Here is a 13,230-nt window from a genome sequence, read left to right on the forward strand (position 1 = left end):
CTTCCAACTGTAAGATAGGAGACTTTGCCGGGCGTGGTGGCTCATGCCTGTAATCCCAGCACTTTGGGAGGCCGAGGCGGGAGGATCATGAGGTCAGGAGATCGAGACCTTCCTGGCTAACATGGTGAAACCCCGTCTCTACTAAAAATACAAAAAATTAGTCAGGCGCGGTGGCGGGCACCTGTAGTCCCAGCTACTCGGGAGGCTGAGGCAGGAGAATGGCGTAAACCCGGGAGGCGGAGCTTGCAGTGAGCCGAGATTGCACCACTGCACTCTGGCCTGGGAGAAAGAGCAAGACTCCATCTCAAAAAAAAAAAAAAGATAGGAGACTTCGCCAACTTTCCTCGTCAGAGTGTGTTTAGGGTGAGCACAGCACATCTCACCCCAGCTCCCTAGCTAGCTGCCCTAACCCCAGTTTTGTTTTGTTTTTTGAAACAAGGTCTCACTCTGTCACCGCCTATGCACCCTCTGGGCCTCTGGCCAGACCAGGGCAAAGATTGGCGTGTTTACTGGTAGTAATAATCTTCCAGGGTCGTGGGACGGGAGAGAGGAATGCCATTGCCAAAACTGGGCTTTATCCAGCCTCATATTCCGCCTCTAAAAATGGTGCCAAGGGCTGGTTTGGGGACAATTTTTATCCACGTTATGTTCTTCTAAGAGATAAAGAAATGATTGGAACCATTTTGGGAAATAGGCTTTGAGCCTGAAAATTTTAGAAATTTTAATTTTGGCTGAGCACGTTGGTAATCCCACCTGTAATCTCAGCACTTTGGGAGGCCGAGGTGTGAGGATCACTTGAGGCCAGGAGTTCAAGACTAGCCTGGCCAACATGGTGAAACCCCGTTTCTATGAAAAATACAAAAATTAGCCGGGCATGGTGGCACACGCCTGTAATCCCAGCTACTCAGGAGGCTGAGGCTGGAGAATTGCTTGAACCTGGGAGCTGGAGGTTGCAGTGAGCTGAGATCATGCTACTGCACTCTAGCCTGGGCAACAGAACGAGACTCTGTCTCAAAAAAAAAAAAAGGATAATACAGAAATTATACATACAAGAAAATACCACTACCCCTAGGGCTTAAATAGAGCACCCAAGAAAGACCCCATTTCCACCCATAGGGCTGAGACCCAGCTCTTGTTGGAAAGGGCATACTGTGAATTTGCTGAACTGGCAAAGAAGTTGCTCAACTGCTACACCAGGGGGACGCACTGGTGTCTTCCCCTTGACACACACACTCAACAAATTTGCTAAAAATCTGCCCTCTTGGGTGCTAGGGAAAGCCATTTATTCACAGGGAGGTGTTTTACTGGAGGCACTCTGAAGTGAAACCACCCAAGGGGACTAGAAGGGAAAGTTATTGACCTCCGAGTGCTGCAGGAGCTTGGAACCAGAAGGCAGACACCCTTTTTTATTCCTATCGTTTATGCTTTAGGTTTTTGGTTTTTTGTTTGTTTCAGAAAACGAAAGTTACAGAAGAGGCTTTACCCCAGTGAGTATCTGCATGGCAGATTTTTGTGTTTTTACATCATTGTATCTTTGTAAGAGTTTACTTAGGTTTGTCTTAGAGGGTTATAAGATTCACTATTCTGGCTAGGTGTAATTATCTTTTGTTGTTGTTGTTGTTTGTTTGTTTTTGTTTTTTTGGTTTTTTTGAGATGGAGTCTCGCTCTGTCGCCCAGGCTGGAGTGCAGTGGCGTGATCTCAGCTCACTGCAGGCTCCACCTCCCAGGTTCACGCCATTCTCTTGCCTCAGCCTCCTGAGTAGCTGGGACTACAGGTGTCCCCCACCACACCTGGCTAATTTTTTCATATTTTCAGTAGAGACGGGGTTTCACCATGTTAGCCAGGATGGTCTTGATCTCCAGACCTCGTGATCCGCCTGTCTCAGCCTCCCAAAGTGCTGGGATTACAGGTGTGAGCCACCATGCCCAGCCAGGTGTAATTATCTTTTTAAAATTCATGACAAATAATGTAATTTTTGGTTTCTTAAGCATGTTTATGGATACCCCTGAGGATAGCACACACTGGAGGAGCTTGGCCTGAAAAGCAGATAGCGCAATTACTGCCTCCAGAGCATTTTTGAAAACAGTAGAACAATTAGCCTGCAGTTAGTGGAGGCTAATAGTTGGGTGTGAGACCAACGGAGGCACAGAGCTTAACAGAGAGATCAGGGAAGGAGAAAGTCAAGACAGCCCTGTGGAAAACACTGCATTCTTAGGGTGACTGTGCACAGGTCGAAGGCTGCACCACCTGAGGTGTGATATTAGAAGCTGCACACTGCAAAGAAAATAGACTTTACTGAAATAGTTTATCCACATCATTAAACAAATAAAGAAGGTCAGAACATGGGCGTTCATGCCTGTAATCCCAGCACTTTGGGAGGCCGGGGCAGTGAATCACTTGAGCTTAGGAGTTCAAGACCAGCCTGGGCAACATGGTGAAACCCCATTTCTATAAAAATAAAAATAAAAATAAACAGTGCATTGGGTGCAGTGGCTCATGCCTGTAATCTCAGCACTTTGGCAGGCCAAGGTGGGCAAGGTCAGGAGATCGAGACCATCCTGGCTAACATGTTGAAACCCCATCTCTACTAAAAATGCAAAATAGTAGCCAGCCGTGGTGGCAGGCACCTGTAGTCCCAGCTACTCGGGAGGCTGAGGCAGGAGAATAGCATGAATCCAGGAGGCAGAGCTTGTAGTGAGCTGAGATTGTGCCATGGCACTCCAGCCTGGGTGACAGAGCGAGACTCTGTCTCAAAAAAAAAAAAAAACATAGTGCATGCTTGTAGTCCCAGCTACTTGAGTGGCTGAAGTGGGAGGATCACTTGAGCAGGGGAGGTCAAGGCTGCAGTGAGCTGTGATTGCACCATGGCACTCCAGCCTGGGCAACAGAGTGAGACCCTGTCTCAAAAAAGAAAACAAATAAATAAATAAGTAAACAACATAAAAAATAAGCTCAGGGAGAACTGGGGGGAGGGATTAGTATCCAGAGTTGCTACAATGTAGTATCTAAAATCTCTAATCTTCCACAAAACATGAGACATGCAAAGAAACAGAAAAGTATAACCTATACAAAGAAAAAAACATCAGTGACAGAAGTTGCCTTTGAGAGGGCCCAGATGTCAGACTTAATAAAGCCTTTAAAGCAGCTATTATAAATATGTTCAAAGAACTAAAGAAAATAATGTTTAATGAAGTAAAAGAAGAATATAATGACAATGTTTCATCAAATAGAAAATACCAGTAAAGAAATAGCAATGACTTTTTTAAAGGGCAAACTGCAACTATGGGATTGGACGGTATAACAACAAAAATAAAATATTCACTTTGGGGGCCCAACAGTACATTTCAGCTGGACAAAAGAACCAGCAGACCTAAGAGTATAGCAATAGAAATGATGCAATCAGAAAGACAAAGAAAATTAATGAGGAAAAATGAATAGCATTTCAGGGAAAAGTGGGGCACCATTAGGTGCAGCAACATACATATAATGGGAGTACCAGAAGGAGAAAAGTGAGAAAAAGGAACTTTAAAATTATTCCAAGAAATAATGACTGAAAGCTTCCTAAATCTGTTGAAAAATGTTATTCTACATATCCAAGAAGCTCAATGAACTCTGCCAGAAATAATCAGTTCCTCTTCGAACTTCCTTGTTCCTTTTAGCAACTAGTGTCCTTTCACATTGCTAGAAATGATAAATTCTTGTTCTCCAAACAAGCCTTTCTGTCCTTGCCGTGCCTAAACATGCCCAAACATGCCTTAATGGACAATCCCCCACTCCCCTCCTTTCTTTACAAGTTATGTGTTTAAGGGTTTCAGTTTACCATATTTGGAAAAGTTTTACCACTCCTACCCCTTCTTCCCCATCTACCCTATTAGGAAAAATTTCAAGTTTTAGCCAATCAGGTTAGCTTAAATTGTGCAGTCCAACTCAGCCAATGTGGAAAGGACACAGAAACAGAAGCTATGTTAGGGATAAAAACGCTTCTCTCCATTGTTCGGTGCACACTTGCGATCATGACTGATGCAGGCAGCACCCTTCTGCAGAAGTAAATTTGCCTTGCTGAGAAGTCTTTTGTTTGAGTGCTCGTTTTCTTTGTGGCTACAAGCTCTTATTTACAACAAACTCCAACTATGATCAGTGCAAAGAGATAGCATCCTTGGTAAATTATTCCAAACACTTAAAGAAGAATTCTTTCCAATTCTTCACAAACTCTTCTTAAAAACAGAAGAGAAGGGAACACTTCTCGATGGCTATAATAAAAAAGACAGATAATAACAAGGGTTGACAAGGATGTGGAGAAACTGGAACTCACATTCATTGTTAGTGAAAATGTAAAATGCTGCAGCCACTTTGGAAAGATTTTAGCGATTCCTCAAAATTTATTGAACGTAGAAGTATCATATGACACAGCAAGTCCACTTTAGGTATATACACAAGAGAATTGAAAACATGTATCTACACAAAACACTATCTATAAATGGTCATAGCAACATTATTTATAATACCCCAAAAGTGGAAACAATCCAAATGTCCATCAAGCAGTGAACAGGTAAACAATGTGGTATATATATTGTATTAGGGTTCTCCAGAAAGATCAAACCAAAAGGACATAGAGAGGGAGCTATAAGAGGGGACTTATTAGGGGAATTGGCTTACACAATTATGGAGGCTGAGAAGTCCCACAATAGGTCATCTACAGGCTGGAAACCCTGGGATGCTGGTAACGTGGCTCAGTCCAAGTCCAAAGGCCTCAGAACCAGGGAAGCTGATGGTGTAATTCTCTGTCCAAGGCCAAATGCCTGAGAACTCAGGGGGCACAGGGTACCGCTGGTGCAAGTCCTAGAGTTAAAAAGCCAGAGAGCCTGGAGTTGCTGTCCAAGGATAAGAGAGGAATAGTACATTCAAGCTCCAGCAGATACATCAACACAGTAGGCTTTCCTTTGTTTTTATTCTCTCTGGACCCCCAGCAGATTGGATGGTGGCTGCCCACCTTGAAGGCAGATCTTACCCACCTAGTTCACTCAGACTCACATGCTAATCAGTGGAAATGCCCTCACAGAGACACCCAAAAATAATGCTTGACCAGGTTTCTAGGTATTCCTTAACCCAGTTGAGTTGACAGCTAGCACTAACCATCACATCTATGCAATGAAATATTATTCAGTAGGCCAAGCTCTCATGCCTGTAATCCCAGAACTTTGGGAGGCCAAGGAAGGAGGAGCACTTGAACCCAGAAGTTCGAGACTAGCCTGGGCAATAGCGTGAGACCCCTTTTCTACAAAAAAAAAAAAAAAGTTTAAAATCAGTGGGACATTGTGGCACATGCCTGTAGTCACAGCTACTCAGGAAGCTGAGGTGCAAGGATCACTTGAGCCCAGGAGGTTGAGGCTGCAGTGAGCTGTGATCATACCACTGCATGCCAGCCTGGGTGACAGAGAGAGATCCTGTCTCAAAAAAAAAAAAAGAAAAGAAAGAGAGAAGGAAGGAAGGAAGGAAGGAAGGAAGGAAGGAAGGAAGGAAGGAGAAAGAGAGAAAGAAGAAAGAAAGAGAAAGAGAGAAAGAAAGAAAGAGAGAGAAAGAGGAATGAAAGAAAGAAAGAAAGAAAGAAAGAAAGAAAGAAAGAAAGAAAGAAAGAAAGATAAAGAAAGGAAGAAAGAAAGAGAAAGAAAGGAAGAAAGAAAGAGAAAGAAAGGAAGAAAGGAAGGAAGGAAGGAAGGAAAGAAGGAAGGAAGGAAGGAGAAAGAGAGAAAGAAGAAAGAAAGAAAGAGAAAGAGAGAAAGAAAAAAAGAGAGAGAGAAAGAGAGAGAGAAAGAGGGAGGAAAGAAAGAAAGAGAAAGAAGAGAGAGAAAGAAGAAAGAAAGAAAGAAAGAAAGAAAGAAAGAAAGAAAGAAAGAAAGAAAGAAGAGAGAAAGAAAGAAGGAGAGAGAGAGGAAGGAAGGAAGGAAGGAAGGAAGGAAGGAAGGAAGGAAGGAAGGAAAGGAAAATTCTAATGAGCTTTAGGGTCTAATCTCCCAAACCCTTCCCTTCTCATGACCTCCACTCCATGTGGCTTCGATGAGGGATTTTAGACCTCGGGGATCTGTGAAGACAGCAATGGGGGTATGTGGTATTATCCTGATATTTCCAAAACCCAGATGAGGTAATGATGCACATCTGGTGGGGTTGCTTGTGGCTAGCACTCTAGGTACTCGAGGCAGTAATTCAACTAATAAATAGTTGCCATTTACTGAGGACTCCCTGTGTGCCAAGCAGTGTCCTACCAACCGCCCTCTGAGGTGAGCACATGAAGATGAAACTCACACTCTACAAGATTGCCTCACTTTCCGAAGATCATTGGCAAAGGGAAAGAGGTTTCCAGCAAGTGTGTGAGGCTGTGTTAATTTCATACAGGTTCCCATATTCCAATGTAACAAAAATAACTATGTCCAACATTGGTTAAGTGTCTGCAACGGCAACAAAAATAACTAAGTCCAACATTGGTTAAGTGTCTGCAATGGCCCAGGCACAGCTGTGAAGTGCCTTACCTGTATGAATTTGTTCAATGTCTGCAACACCTTAGAGGAAGGTACTGGCGTGATCCCTACTTCACAGATGAGGATACCAAGAAGCAGAATGCCGGACTCACTCGCCCACATTCATAGAGCCAGAGGTAGAAGGGCTCAGCCCAGAGCCCAAGCACTGCCCTGTCTCCTCTCGGGTCTGTTAAAGCAAACTAAATATGGCCTGAGGAGGACTCTGTACTTCCATATTTGAGTCCCTGTGGACAGACTGTAACCTAGCTTAATAGTTAGACAAGATTGAAAACCTAACTTAGGAATATGCGCTTGTAACGATAACTGAGTCTTGGCCAATCCCAGCGGCCAAACTTCAACCACTCAGAGCCTGCCAGGTGTTCAAACTGTGTTCAAATAAGGCAAACGCCAGCCTGTTTCGGTACCTCACTGCCGATTTCTGTACGCCTCTTCCCTTTTTTTTGTCTGTAAATCTTCTACCACGAGGCCAGATTGGTGGCTCATGCCTGTAATCCCAGCACTTTGGGAGGCTGAGGCAGGATTGTTTGAGCCAAGGAGTTTGAGACCAGCCTAGGCAATATAGTGAGACCCCATCTCAAAAAAAAAATAAAGAATTAGTTGATGAGCTTTTTTATCACTTGAGGTCAGGAGTTTGAGACCAGCCTGGCCAATATGGTGAAACCTTGTCTCTACTAAAAATACAAAAATTAGCTGGATGTGCTGGCACACACCTGTAGTCTCAGCAACTCAGGAGGCTGAGGCAGGAGAATCACTTGAACCTGGGAGGCGGAGATTGCAGTGAGCAGTGATGGCACCATTGCACTCCAGCCTGGGTGTCACAGGCAGTCTCCATCTCAAAAAAAAAATATATCTTCTTCCACCACGTGGCTCCACTGGAGTCTCTGTGAATCTCCCATGATTCTGGGGGCTGCCTTATTCATGAATCATTCATTGCTCAATTAAACTCCTTTAAATTTAATTTGGCTGAAGTTTTTCTTTTATCAGGTCTGACAGATGGATGGATGGACAGACAGACTTGAACTTATGGAGGCTGTGCCTTTCTGGAATTAAAAACTGGAGACACAGCAAGTACAACTGAGGGAGGTGGGGGGTTGAACCAATGTTCCAAAACAGAGTCCAGAGAGGAAAAACAAGGTGTTCTGGGTGGCAGACCCACCTCCCTGTACACAGCACACAGCCGGCTCACCGCATAATTACCCTTTTGTCACTTACAGCAAAAAAAAATCCATCCTGCTACGTCCACAACCTTGGAAGGGGCGGGAGGGATAAAGAGTGAGAGCCAACATTTCTCAGCAGTTGTCTGTATTTGGCATCCTCAGGAAGCCCCAAGCTACCTGGGGAAGATGGGGTGAGGCCGGTCCCCCACCAGAACACCCATGGCCTCACCAGGCCGTGGAAATCCCCGCCCTCAGTGCCCTCTCCCCAACCCATCCCATTCCCTAGGCCACAGGCAGTGCCCTATGCTGTAAATCAGCCCAGCTAACCCAGACCTGGGAGCAGATCCCTTGGGAGCCCTCCCCGCTGGCCAAGAATTTCAAGAATTCAAGGGGGAAGCCCTTGAGAAAACAGGCCACATGACCTGATATTTGGGCCAAAGCAGCATTTCCATCCCAGGCCTGGGAGGACTCCCACCAGGAGGCTGGGTTTGTCTTCCTGCGGGAGAAACCCAGGCACGCAGGGGCAAGGGTCAAGGTACTCATCTACCTCCCCCCAGCCTCCCGAAGCGTTAACTGGTAAACAGCTGAGCAATGTTCAGCCAGAGGACTTTCCTGGGGTGTGAGCTTCCCTTGGGAGGCAGGGTGGGGGCCAGCAGTGAAGAGGCAGTTTCCTCTCAGGCAGAAACTTGGTTGGGTTTCAAATTCAAAGGAATGACCTTGGTCAGGAGCCTGACATCTATTTCATGACCATGTGGCATTTTCCAGCACCAGTCTAAGCATCAGTAAACATGAAGGGGTAGGGGCGTAATGGACACTGTACCCATTTTACAGCAGGAAACCAAGATAGGAAGAAGTGAAGTGACTTGCCCAAGGGCACACAGCAAGTGAGTGGCAGAACTGGACTCTAAACCCAGGGGAGTCCACCCCAGGGGCTGTGGGGCTGTGTCTGGCCACCATGAGATTCACCTTCGCTTTAACTAACAGGGTTAAAAATGACATCACAGGACCGGGTGTGGTGGCTCACACCTGTAATCCCAGCACTTTGGGAGACCAACGCGGGTGGATCACGAGGTCAAGAGATCGAGACTATCCTGGCCAACATGGTGAAATCCCGTCTCTACTAAAAATACAAAAATTAGCTGGGGGTGGTGGCACACGCCTGTAGTCCCAGCTACTCAGGAGGCTGAGGTAGGAGAATCGCTTGAACCCAGGAAGTGGAGGTTGCAGTGAGCCAAGATCGCACCACTGCACTCCAGCCTGGGGACGGAGCAAGACTCCGTCCAAAAAAAAAAAAAAAAAAAGACGTCACAGAGGTGGAGTCATCCGCACCATTTCCCATAAGACAGCCTTGACAGCCCATGACTAGCCGAGGTCCTGTCTTAGCTGTGACAAGCCAGACCTTGAGGCTGGGTTTTCTAATGTCCCCTTGTGCCCCCGCAGGAGGACAGAACTAGTGTGTGGGGCTCACTGCCCAGCAAGGGGCACTTAGGGGGTGCCAAGCCTCCCTCTGAGAGCTCTACCCCTGACTCTTATCAAGAAGCCCTCACACACCCCCGATGTAGGCACTCCAGCTGTCCCCATTTCACAGATGTGGAAGCCAAGGACCAGGGACATTAAAAACTTTGCTCCAGGTGAGGCACTGTTTAAGTGAAGAAGGAGGAATATCTGTGTCCTGTTGATGCGGGGCAAATGATCACAAACTCGGTGGCTTAAAACGACATAAACACATTCTTTCACAATTCTGGAGGCTGGAAGTCCAAAATCAAGGGGTAGGCAGGGCCACAGTCCCTCCAGAGGTTCTAGGGGAATCCTTCTGAAGCGGCATCATTTGCCTGGGGTAATACCCCAGCTTCGTTGCCTCACGCCAAGGAACTTAAGGATGCATACACGCAAGGAGTGAGTTTAAGGGTGGAAGTTTAATAGGCAGAAGGGAAAAGCTCCCTCCCAGTTTGCAGCGAGATGCGGTCGGTTTTGTAGATGAGCTTGAGGAGGCGGTGTCTGATTTACATAGGGCGCAGAGGATTGGTTGGACCAGATGTGTCATTTACATAGCGCACGAAGAAGCTGGCCATCCCACCCTAATCTTTTTTTTTTTTTTTTTTTTTGAGACGGCGTCTCGCTCTGTCGCCCAGGCTGGAGTGCAGTGGCGCAATCTCGGCTCACTGCAAGCGCTGCCTCCTGGGTTCAAGCCATTCTCCTGTCTCAGCCTCCCAAGTAGCTGGGACTACAGGCGCCTACCACCACGCCCGGCTAATTTTTTGTATTTTTAGTAGAGACGGGGTTTCACTGTGTTAGCCAGGATGGTCTCGATCTCCTGACCTCGTGATCCGCCCGCCTCGGCCTCCCAAAGTGCTGGGATTACAAGCGTGAGCCACCGCGCCCGGCCCTAATCTTTTGTTATACAGATGAGGTCTCCACCTGGCCAGCGCCGCATTATCTGCTTCTTTACTGCACATGTGGCCTCCATGTTGAACATGCCTGGCCCCCAGATAGCCGTTTCCTATGGGCACGTAGGAAATTCCTACATACACAAAGGCACACAGGAATTTACTGCCGGCATTTCCTACGGAAGCTTCCAGCTTGCTTATCTGTTTGCAGCTTGATTTTTCAGGCTGCTTTTTGTTAGAAAAAAAAATGATTTGCCTGTAATCCTAGTACTTTGGGAGGCTGAGGAGGGCAGATCACCTGAGGTCGGGAGTTCGAGACCAGCCTGACCAATATGGAGAAACCTCGTCTCTACTAAAAATACAAAATTAGCCAGGCGTGGTGGCCCATGCCTGTAATCCCAGGTACTCGGGAGGCTGAGGAATCGCTTGAACCTGGGAGGCAGAGGTTGCTGTGAGCCAAGATCGCGCCATTGCACCCCAACCTGGGCAACAAGAGCGAAACTCCGTCTCAAAAAAAAAAAAAAAAAAGAAAAGAAAAAGAAAAAGAAAAAAATTATTTGGAGGCTGCTTCTTTTAAAGGGAAAACCTTACCGAGGACTGTCTTACCTTCACTATCCACCTAAATTATTTATTTTTAGCTCCTGTATCACTTCCTGGCCTCTTGCAGCTTCCGGTAGCTCCAGGGCTCTGCGGCTTGCAGCTGCGTCACTCCAGTCTCTGCCTCTGTCCTCACATCGATCGGCCTTCTCTTCCCTGGGCATCTGTCTTCTCTCATAATGACACCTGTCGTTGGATTTGGAACCCCTCTGGCTATTCCAAAATGACCTCATCTTGAGATCCTTAGTCAAACCTGCAAAGACCCTTTCCAAGTCAAGTCACATTCACACATTCAGAGATTAGGGTGGAGATATATCTTTTGGGGGACCCCCTTCCAACTCGCTACAGAGGATTTGAACCAGGTCTGGCTGTCACTCAGCCTTTAAAACGGCATGAGGGGGTAGGGGGGAAGTGAGGATGGTTAATGGATACAGAAAATAGAATGAATAAGAACTAGTATTTGACAGCACAGCGTGGTGGCTATACTCAGTCATAATTTAATGGCCTGGGGCAGTGGCTCATGCCTGTAATTCCAACACTTCGGGAGGCTGAAGTGGGAAGATCACTTGAGCTCAGGAATTTGAGACCAGCCTGAGCAACATAGTAAGACCTCATTTCTAAAGAAAAATAATAATAATAATTTAATTTTACATTTAAAAATAACTAAAGGTATGATTGTATTGTTTATAACACAAAAGATAAATGCTTAAGATTATAGATTCCCATTTACCCTGATGTGATCATTACAGACTGTATGCCTGTATCAAAATATCTCAGGTACCCCACAAATATATACACCTGCTATATACCCACAAAAATTAAAAAGTAAAAAAATAAAAACAACACAAGACATCCAGCCAGGCGCGGAAGCTCACGCCTGTAATCCCAGCACTTTGGAAGGCCGAGGAAGGGGAACACGAGGTCAGGAGATCGAGACCATCCTGGCTAACACGGTGAAACCCCGTCTCTACTAAAAATACAAAAAAATTAGCCAGGCATGGTGGTGGACGCCTGTAGTCCCAGCTACTCGAGAGGCTGAGGCAGGAGAATGGCGTGAACCTGGGAGGCAGAGCTTGCAGTGAGCCGAGATCCAGCCACTGCACTCCAGCCTGGGCAACAGAACGAGACTCCATCTCAAAAAAAAAAAAAAAACACACACACACACAAGACATCCAACAAGTGCCCAGGGCACCATCACCTTGTGGGGGTGAGGAGCTCCTGCCTACCCCAGTTAGAGCTGAAAGCACAGAAAGTCCACTTCCTTGAGATGCCTGGTCACACAGGGACAGTATGGCCTGGAATTTCGAGTGTTTGGGACAGAGAAACCTGGGTGGTTTTCTCACCTCCACCATTTCCTCCAATAAAACTTCCTCAATTCCCCCAACCCTGCCCTTGGCAAATCCCCCACTCACCTGCCACTCACGCGACACTCTGTCCTCTCCTCTGGGACATCTCACAAGTGTGAATCCACTTTTGTGGTCAGTGATTTCTGCTTGTCCCCCCACCTCCGCTAGATGTGAGGGAGAAGGGCAGTATCTACAACTACTCATGTGGACATCTTACCCCGTGGGGCTTTTCTCTTTGTTTGTAACAGCTTTATTGAGATGTAATTCACATACCGTACAATTCACCTATTTAAAATGTACAATTCAAGGTTGTTGCGGTGGCTCATGCCTGTAATCCCAGCACTTTGGGAGGCCAAGGCAGGTGGATTGCTTGAGCCCAGGAGTTCAAGACCAGCCTGGACAACATAGGGAGACTCTGTCTCCAAAAAAAAAAAAAAAAAAATACAAAAACTTGTTGGGTGTGTTGGTGAGAGTCTGTGGTTCCAGCTATTCAGGAGAGGGAGATGGGAGGATCGCTTAAGCCCTGGGAGGCAGAGGCTGCAGTGAGCCGTGATTGCACCACTGCACTCCAGCCTAGGTGATAAAACAAGATCTTGTCTCAAAAAAAAAAAAAAGGAAAAGAAAAAAACTTAAGAGTACAATTTAATGGGTTTTAGTATATTTATAGAGTGGTGCAGCCATCACTGCAATCAATTTTGGAACATTTTTACCATCTTCCCTCTTAAATTCTGTCCCCATTAGCAGTCACTCCCCTTTTCCCCTCCCCCATGCCCTAGCAACCACTAACCTGATTTCTGTCTCTATGGAGCTGCCTGTTTTGGACATTTCATAGAAACAGAATCAGACAATGTGTGGTCTTTGTGACTAGCTTTTTCACTTATGTTTCAAGGCTCGTGCATGTCACAGCATATACAGTACATTTCATTCCTTTTCACTGCCAAATAATATTGCACTGTATGGATTTGCCACATTCTATTCATCCATTCATTAATCTGCGGACATTTGTGTTGTTTCTGTTTGTTGGTCATTATGAATAACACGGCTATTAAAGCAGCATCCATGTGCAAGGTTTTTTTTGTTTGTTTTTTGTTTTTGTTTGTTTGTTTTTCTGAGATGGAATTTCGCTCTTGTTGCCCAGGCTGGAGTGCAGTGGCACGATCTCAGCTCACTGCAACCTCCGCCTCCTGGGTTCAAGCGATTCTCCTGCCT

The sequence above is a fragment of the Symphalangus syndactylus genome, chromosome 22, assembly GCF_028878055.3.
Source record: "Symphalangus syndactylus isolate Jambi chromosome 22, NHGRI_mSymSyn1-v2.1_pri, whole genome shotgun sequence".
Classification (NCBI taxonomy): Eukaryota; Metazoa; Chordata; class Mammalia; order Primates; family Hylobatidae; genus Symphalangus; species Symphalangus syndactylus.